The sequence below is a fragment of the Mandrillus leucophaeus genome, unplaced genomic scaffold (genome assembly GCF_000951045.1).
Source record: "Mandrillus leucophaeus isolate KB7577 unplaced genomic scaffold, Mleu.le_1.0 Scaffold446, whole genome shotgun sequence".
Lineage (NCBI taxonomy): Eukaryota > Metazoa > Chordata > Mammalia > Primates > Cercopithecidae > Mandrillus > Mandrillus leucophaeus.
The window spans coordinates 451,057-460,447 of NW_012104765.1; the positions used below are offsets into that span (position 1 = coordinate 451,057).

Genomic DNA, 9,391 nt, shown 5'->3' on the forward strand with positions numbered 1-9,391 from the left:
GGCAATTACAATAATCCAGGTGAGAGATGGGGGCTTGGTCTAAGATGGTGTCAGTGGAGACCGGATTCTGGGGAAAGAAGAAAAGCCAATAGGATCTGCTGACAGATTTGACACGGGATGAAGAACTCAAAGTTTACAGCCCGAGAAGCCAGAAGGATTTTTCTAGGCTGGAGCTATACGGATGGGAGTCATCAGCAAATAGTCTTTAAAGCCATGAAACCCGATGAAATCATCAAGGGATTAAGTGAAAAGAAAGAGAAGTCCAAGGAGCCAGTGCTGGGGGCACTGCTACATTTAGAGGTCAGGAAAAAGAGGAGAGGCTAGTAAAAGAAACAGAGAAGGTGGGGCTGGGATGGAGGAAAAAAACAAGTGTGTGCACTGCCAAAAGCCAAGGGAAGAAAGTTTTGCGGAGGAGAGGGTGATAAACTGTATCAAAAATTGCTGATAGAGCAGGTAAGAGGAGGACTGGGGAGAGACCGAGTTTGCCTGGAGGGAGTTCAACAAAGTGGGAGGAGAGAGCTGGACAAAGAATATACACTCTTCCAAGGAGTTACGATATTCAGAAAGCGAGGGGATGGGATGGGAGCTGGAGCCACGACAGGGTTCTCAGGAACGGGGAAATCACATGTTTATATGCTGATGGGAAAGATCCCTTCGAGAAGAAATTAAGGCTCAAAAAGGTCAGGTTATCCCGGCGCTAGTCTGGTCCAAACTCTTCTTCCCACCCCATAGCTACTGAAGTGATACATTTAAGTCTTCCCAGCCCTCCAGCCTTATATGAAATCCCATTAGGGCAGTTTGCATTTTTACTTTAACGGAGCCATGTGATATTTAGTACCTTCGGTCAAGACGCCCCTCAAATCAGTTTTCGGGCTCTGAGTCCCAGCACCGCCTACCGCGCGCTTTCGAAACGCCACCCTTGTCAGCTGACCAGTTCTCCTCCAATCCCGCCTCGGGGGCGGGACTCGGCGCACGGTCTCTACAGCAACGCCTTAGCCAGACGGTGCTCAGGGTTTCGGGACCGCGCGTGGCGCTCTCAGATGACGTCCCACACCCGCGGCGCTTGCGTGACGTAAGCCCTGCTCAGGAAGAAGACTCCGCAGGTCCGCAGGTATGAAAAGGAGCACGACCTCGCATACTGCGCATGCGCCACCTCGGGTGGCCTCAAGGTTGCTGTCGGGAGTTGAGTTTGAGGTCGGCACCGTCTGGCTGCTGTCTCTTTAACCTGAACCGGAGAAATCCTCCGCGATGCTGCAGTTTCCGGCTGGCTTTCTCGGAGCCACCTTGCGGGCAGATATCTGAGAATCACAGTTCATTCTCTTCATCTTGCCCATCTCTTATCTCTGCTGGCGAGTTCTTCGTGGCATCCCAGTCTGAAAGTGTTAGTCCAACTCCCAATTTGCTGTTGCCCGCAAGCTTCCTCTAGCAGGCCATCTCCCTTCGAAACAGATGCTTTCAAATCTTGTGTTCTGGAAAGATCATTAACCGTGCTCTTTAGCCCTGGTGTTTGTAAGGGTAACCAGGCTACGACTGAGGACCTGAGAATTTCGGCTTTGAATCAAGTACTTGAACTTTTACCTGCTAGGACCCGTGACTTTTGTTGACTGCTTGTGACTCTTTCTGTCTTCTTTCACATTTTTAGCCAGGATCCAAACAGCTAGCCTTGCTAAGTAAATGACCTCCAGAAAAACGAAGTATCGGCCGGGCGTGGTGGCTCACATCTGTTACCCAGCACTTTGGGAGGCCGAGTTGGGCGGATCACTTGAGGCCAGCCTGGCCAACATGGTGAAACCCTGTCTCTACTAAAAATACAAAAATTAGCCGGGCGTGGTGGTGCGCGCCTGTAATCCCAGCTGCTGCGGAGGCTGAGGCAGGAGAATCGCTTGAACCCTAGAGGTGGAGGTTGCAGTGAGCCGAATTTGCACCACTAGACTCCTACCTGATTGACAGTGAGACTCCGGCTCAAAAGAAACAAAAACAAACAACAAACAACAAGCAAAAATAAAGTATCGCTGTTCTAAAACTTGGAATTCCTTTACGTATTCATTTGCTGACATTGATTAAGCACCCATTCTTTTTTTTTTTTTTTTTCATGAGATGGAGTCTTGCTCTGTCGCCCAGGCTGGAGTGCAATGGCGCCATCTCGGCTCACTGCAACCTCTGCCTCCCGGGTTCAAGCAATTCTCCTGCCTCAGCATCCCAATTAGCTGGGACTACAAGCACCTATTCTTTCCTGGATACCGTGCTGAGCCTTGGGGCTACAGTGAGGATGACATCTGTCTCTGACATCATGGCACATTTAGGTGATTAATTCAAGAAACATTGAAGTCCCAACTCTTTGCTAGGTACAGTTTAGTTTATAAATGCTCGTTGAAAGAATGAAGTGTGAACTAAGATCTAGCATGAGGCTGGGATTCGGTTTGAATTGAACCTTGCCCCTGCTCGTTAGGCGCTGTATTAGCTGGAGTGACTTCTGAACCCTCCTGCACATCTATTTCATGATTCATAAAAATGGGCATAATAATGCCTACTTCCTTAACGTATCATGAGAGTTAAACCTCATGCTATGGTTTGGGGAGCCTTTTGTTTCCACTTCCTTATGATTCTTCCCTTCAGAAAAATGAAAAATTAAAAACCCTGTTTTCTCCTCACACAGAGAACACCACCACTAATCAACTGCCTCCTGACCAGCACATGGCCTTAGCGTTCATCCACAGATGCTCCTCAAATTGTTTTAAAAACAGCTTTTTTTAAAGCTGTTTGTCTGTGAAGATTAAATGAGTTAATAATGTATGCAAAGCACTTAGCATGGCTACTGGGCACAGTGGCTCACGCCTGTAATTCCAGCACCTTGGGAGGCCGAAGCGGGTGGATCACCTGAGATCAGGAGTTTGAGACCAGCCTGACCAACATGGCAAAACCCTGTCTCTAGTAAAAATACAAAAAAATTAGCCGGGCATGGTGGCCCATGCCTGTAATCCCAGCTACTTGGGAGGCTGAGGCAGGAGAATCACTTGAACCTGGGAGGCAGAGGTTGCAGTGAGACGAGATCTCGCCATTGCACTCCAGCCTGGGTGACAGAGCAAGACTCTGTCTCAAAAACAAAAAGCAAAAAACAAAAGCAGCTTTTGTCCAGAGGCTGCTTTTTGTGGGTCTGTATGCTGAGGCCAAGTTATATGTAAGCAGAGCCCTCCCACCTCACCTCCAAACAATGTCTCTAAACCATCACAATCTGAAAGGAAAAGAAATCCCTTTCTTCAAATGCATGGTGACCTGAAGCTAGCCAAGGGCCTGCGAGACTGGGTCGGATCCCCGGTTACTGTCTGAGGAGGGACGCCGTGCTGTAAGGGTTGGGGAGCCAGTGTCTGGCTTCCTTGTCACCACAAGACCTGTGGTTTCCAGCTCTGTCTGCATCCAGGTCCCACTAACCAACGGCAGGAGAGAAAACAGTCGTGCACACAGGCGGACATGCACACACACACCCGGCGCCCCAGACGTGCACAGCCCTCAGAGGAAGTGGAGCACCAGATGTTCCGGGTTTCCTGTTCGACGCTTCCACAGCTGGTCGAGTCTGTGGTTGTGGTTTGTCTGTCTCGCGCTCATGTGAGAGACAAAAGCTGGGCTGACGGGAAACCTCTTCTCTCGGGCCCCCACTCCCCAGCTCTGACTGATCAGGAAACCTGGCAGGTCAGAAATTTCCTGAAACACCCAGAGCTGGATTCTCCCACGAAGAAGCTGAACCCCTGACTCCCATCCCCGAGGAGCAGCCCCTGGGCTGATGATCAGGCCTTCCAGAAACTGGGGCGATGAAAACCTCTACAAATATCCCGTTTAGAAAGATCACCAGTCCTGCTGAACAGAATGAAACGGAGGCCAGGTTGCTATGGTCTCTACTCCAATGCCTGGCATCGAGCCGCTGCTGCAAAACACTCAGCATATGAAGGAATGAATGAGGAACAGAGAACTTCACCTTTGGGGGTTGGGTGTAAAAGCCCCAGCAGAGCCCCAAATCCCATAAACAGCTTTGGATTCCAGTAGACAAGCATTTGATGCAGCCAGGTGCTGCCGACTTGCTCTGTGACTTGGAGCAAGTCATTTAGCCTCTCTGGGCCTGGCGTCCTCATCCGCAGAATGAGGACTATAATATTTACTTCACAAAGGCGTGAAGGCCCCGTGAGACACCGCACGTGGATTTCTTTGTTTGCCCATCGTAACTGCTCCAGAGAGGCTGGGCTCCCTTTTCTCCTTGCAACACTGCCGTTTATTTCAGGAGATGCTCTCAAAGGGAAGCAAGACAAAACGAGGAACAACCAAACACACTGATCCCAGGACAACTGCCCGGTGGACAGCAGAGCAAGGGTACTGGTGCTCTTCGCTGGGGGAATGTTGGGAGAAGGGGCTGGAGCCATCCCAGGGTCTCTAGGCTCTGGAAGGGAGCACCCCATGTCCTCCTCTGGGTGTGGAATAGGGTGAGTGTCTTGGGGGTGGAGGGAGAACAGGCAGAGTACACTCTCACCCCTTAGCTCTGTAGTGATCTTAATGATTAAGGCTACTGTTCAGTCTGATTTGGACCTGAACAACAGGGACCCCTGCCCAGAGGTCCATCCTTCAGCAGGCTGCACTCTGGCCCCCACCACTGCAGCCGTCTCTGTGAGATGAAGCATCTGCTGCTGAGCGTAGCCATCAGAGCCACTGCCCCTGAAATATGACCGACTAGGTTCAAATGTTGACTCTGACACTTAGAAGCTATGCCACCTTGGGGCAAGTTACTTCACCTCTCTGTGCCTCACTTTCTTCCTTTATAAAATGGGTAAAATAATAACCACACCATTGGTTGTCTATGAAGGTTAAATGAGTTAATAATATATGCAAAGCACTTAGCATGGCTACTGGCACAAGGGTCAGTAAATGTTAACTGTTCCACACATGAATGTGTTTGATTCTTACAATGCCCCCATAGGTAGGTTCTGTTATTAGCTGCGTTTTACACATGAGAAAACTTAGGCACAGGAGGTAAAGTAGTATTTGCAAGGTCACACCGATAAGTAGCAAGGCTGAGGCTTTACTCCAGTTCTTTTTTTTTTTTTTTTTTTGGAGGCATCTGTCACCAGGCTGGAGTGCAGTGGCACGATCTCGGCTCACTACAACCTCTTCTCCCAGGCTCAAGCAATTCTCCAGCCTCAGTCTCCCGAGTAGCTGGGACTACAGGCATGCACCACCATGCCTGGCTAATTTTTGTATTTTTAGTAGAGATGGCGTTTCATCATGTTGGCCAGGCTGGTCTCGAACTGACCTCAGGCGATCCACCTGCCTTGGCCTCCCAAAGTACTGGGATTACAGGCATGAGCCACTACACCTGGCCTCCAGTTCTTTCTGACTCTGGTGTGTGTGGCTTCACTACCTCCCCCAGTTGCATTTTTTTTTCTCTCCTGGGAGTCCTTCACCTTCACCCCCACTGCTACTGTCACCCCCCCTCCCTATCCCATACTATCCCCACCCCATACTACCCCCACCCCATTGATGCTCAGCGTCTCCCTGCTGTCCAGGATCTCACCACCTGCAACCTCCAGCTGGATTTGCCATTTCAGATCAAGGTCTTGACTGATGTTTCCCCGCAAAAGCTGACCTTGCAGAGTGACTTCGTACAAGCCATTGTTCCTGGCTGGGAATCACCCGAGTTCATTCATGAGAAGGTCCCGAGTGATCTAGGACTGTTTGTATTTTAACCCAAAGAAATGAGTCTTTTGGGATAATTTCGGGCACAAAGAGCAGTCTGGCAGGGGACACATTTTTCATTTGTTGCTTTGGTTAGGGAGGTAATCCTTTGGTTCACCCCTAAAATCCCACCGCTCCCCTCCCGCTGTAGAAAGCTGACCAGATGGGAGGAGGCAATGTGGGGCAAGGATTCTCAAACTCAGCATAATTATGGCCTGAGAAACTTAAAAAATGCACATTCCCAGGTCCAGGCTTTCGGTCTCTGAAAAAATGTATGAAAAAAAAAATGTGTTTTTTTTTTTTTTTTTTTTTTGAGACAGAGTCTCATTCTGTTACCCAGGCTGGAGTGCAGTGGCTTGATCTCCAGCTCACTGCAACCTCTGCCTCCCAGTTTCAAGCGACTCTTGTGCCTCAGCCTACTATGTAGCTGGGGCTACAGGTATGCACTATCACGCCTGGCTAACTTTTCTATTTTTAGTAGAGATGGGGATTTCGTCATGTTGGCCAGGCTGGTGACAAACTTCTGGCCTCAAGTGATCTGCCTGCCTCGGCCTCCCAAGGTGTTAGAATTACAGGTGTGAGCCACCGTACCTGGCCAGAACTACATTTTGAGAAATACTGGTTTTGGGGCAAGAGACACAGACCTAGGTTCAAGTACTTTAATTAGCTGTGTGACCTTGAATGTGACCCTTCTGAGCTGCAATGCTCTTAGCTTTAAAACGGGAATTAGGCCTATCTCCTTCACCTCATGGGAGATCATCAGCAAATGTGCTTCATGCCTGTTAAATGCCTTGGCATGTGGAAAAGTGCCATTTTTATACTAGTGCCAACCATGTGTAAAGGAAGGCGCAGACCTGGGCCCAAGCTCAGAGAGAAGTTCCTTAAATCTTTGGGGCTGGATGTAAAGTCATCAGCACTATTTTGGGTGACGCCTGTTAGCCAGAGTGGAAGGAAGTGTTTTCTATCTCATGCATGCTGGTGCCTCCCAGTGAACAACATGGCAAAGTCTGCAGAGCATGTCAGGAGCTTGAATCAGGTGTGCCAGGCAATGGTGCAGTAACAAACAGTCCCTGGGTCTCAGTGGCTGAGCCCAACAAAAGCTTACTTCTTGCTCACGTTGTTTGTCCCAGCAGGTCGGCAGGCAGTTGCAGCTCTCCTCCACAGACTCACTCAGGGACCCAGGCTGACAGAAGTTCCATCAGCTGTAGCGGCGCCATCTGGAACACACGGCCTCCATGACTGTGGCAGCTGGGAAACAGACCCTGGAGAAGGGCGCACCAGCTTTTTACTGCTTCAGCCTGGAAATGACACATATCACTTCTGCTCAATTTCATCGGCCAAAGCTAGCCATATGGCACAGCTGGGAAATGCAGGGGAGCCAACGGCCTTTGTAGTGAGCATTATTGTTTCTGCCACAGAAAACTTCCAAGAGTAGGGAGATGTGAGAGCTTGTGGTTCCGATTTCCAGTCTGGGCACAAAAACCCTAGAGAGAAAGGGATGGGAGACTCCTGTGTGGAGTGGCTCCTGTTCCCTATATCCCAGAGAGGCTCAGCTTTCTTGGCCGGTGGAGTGTAGTTTTATTTGTTTGAGAATATGTTTTTTTTTTTTTTTTTTAAATTTTTCTCATCTTGCCTACCCTCAAAACATGGGAAGAAAAGCTATCTGACTCAAACAGCCAGCAGTCTGGTCCAGGCCCCCTAAGATGGAGAAGCGCCATTTCCCAGCAGGCCAAGAAATGCCCCGGGAACTCCAAGGGTTCTGTGGGTCCCGGCATGAGAGGCTGACACAGCCAAGAAGACCCGGGGTGAGGCTGAGCAGAGGCTGAGGCGGCATGCCTGGCCGCCCACACTGTCATCCGTCCTAGCACTCTGTGCAGAGCACGGCTGAAAACTCCCCAAATATCTTTGGAAATGAAGAACACTGGGTTGGCACCCGGCAATTTGGGACAGCAGTTTTTCTGGAGCGCACAGCTTGGGAATTTGCCTGAAGAAATCTTTCATTCCTAGAGCATTGGTGGATAAATGGCACTTATTTGTTTAACCTCAAATCAAGCCGCAGCCCCCATTTCTGGGGCTGCTTTGAGAGGGTTGTTTTAAAATAGCTGAACAGGCTGAAAATCATGGGTCTAGGTTGCTGGAATGGCTTTGCAGAGAGCAGCCAGGCTTAGGAAGTTCTTTAATTTTCCAAAGAATGTGACTGGCAGTGGTTGGGAGTTGGGGTTGGGGGTAGCTGGAGGGAGGTGAGCTGTCAGAGGAGCAAAGCCTGGGCCGTTCTTCTAGAAGGGTCCATATTGGCTGAACAATCTCTGCAGTGGATTCAACCTGGTGTGGTCCCCTTGGGAGTTTGGGGCGGGATGTTATCCTGGAGGACTCCTTCCTGAGGTCTGCTGTAGGTGGCTTTGAATTCAACAGAGTGAAGTTCCTCGGTTATTCCTGTCTGATCAGGGTCCGTTTCCTCTTTTATTAACAGAACAGCTCTTTCCTCAGGAGAACCTGTTTCATAGATTTAGGTAGGACTGACTCAGTAGGGTACATAACTGTTTAATGGCCAGCCAGGGGCAGGCGGAGGGGACAGGGAGAAAAACCTTGATTTGTAGCATTTGCCAGTTTCCATGGTGTAAATACTCCCCCACTACCAGCTTCAAGCTACAAACATAACATCACAGAGACGTTACACTGACCTTGGACTCAGGAAGAGATGAGCACACCCAGCGCTCACAAGCACATCCCCGGTGCTGATTCTACCCCATCCAGGGCTGGGCACATGACCCAAAGCTGCCCTATGGGAGTTCCTCAGGGCCATCAGAGGAAACTGCTCCTTTTCTTAGGCATCGCTAAATAGAATGTTAGTTGGGGGCTGCCAGCAGCCATCTTGCCAGCTCTAGGGAGAGAATTTGGTTGAGAGAAGGGTAGAAAGGGCATGACATCTGCTGAACCCCTGAAGCCAGCCATACCTGACGCTGGTGTATCCCTGGACTTTCCAACTACAAAAATCTGTATCTCCTCTTCTTTGCCTAAGTAGTGTGAGCTGAGTTCCTGCCACCTGCCAATAAAATGCCGTGAATAAAACAAATGGGTCACCCATTCAAGGAAGCCAATCTAATAGATCTGGCTTTATCTTGATTGCAGTGGTTTCCCAGGCACATACAACTGGTAACATTCACTAAGTTGTACTCATTCCGTTACTGCAGCTTACTGTAAGTAAATTCTATCTCAATAAAGCTGTTAAAAATATAAAAAACATTTGGGGAGTGTGTGGATTTTTCTATATCAGTTCCGCCAAACAGAGGGCCAGGTTGGAAAGTAAAATGAAAATAGAAGAACTGTTGTACCACCAACATCAACCACCAATATCTGCTTCAACTTATACTGAGATTTTTAACCACTCACGAACTTACCACCTAGGAGTTTTTTTTTTTGAGATGGAGTCTTGCTCTGTCGCCCAGGCTGGAGTGCAGTGGTGCGATCTCAGCTCATTGCAACCTCTGCCTCCCAGGTTCATGCCATTCTCTTGCCTCAGCCTCCTGAGTAGCTGGGACTATAGGCACCTGCCACAATGCCTGGCTAATTTTTTTTTAATTTTTAGCAGAGACAGGGTTTCACCGTGTTAGCCAGGATGGTCTCAATCTCCTGAACTCGTGAGCCACCCGCCTCGGCCTCCCAAAGTGCTGGGATT

The 9,391-nt window shown here is 49.3% G+C and overlaps 1 long non-coding RNA gene across 1 annotated transcript; it reads left to right on the forward strand.

The window, feature by feature from the left end:
* The first annotated feature begins 1,036 nt into the window (after nucleotides 1–1,036).
* On the forward strand, nucleotides 1,037–4,927 carry LOC105549591. The gene is made up of 2 exons (XR_001007570.1): nucleotides 1,037–1,111; nucleotides 2,657–4,927. It is a non-coding gene; the product is annotated as an uncharacterized LOC105549591 (long non-coding RNA).
* Nucleotides 4,928–9,391: the final 4,464 nt, after the last annotated feature.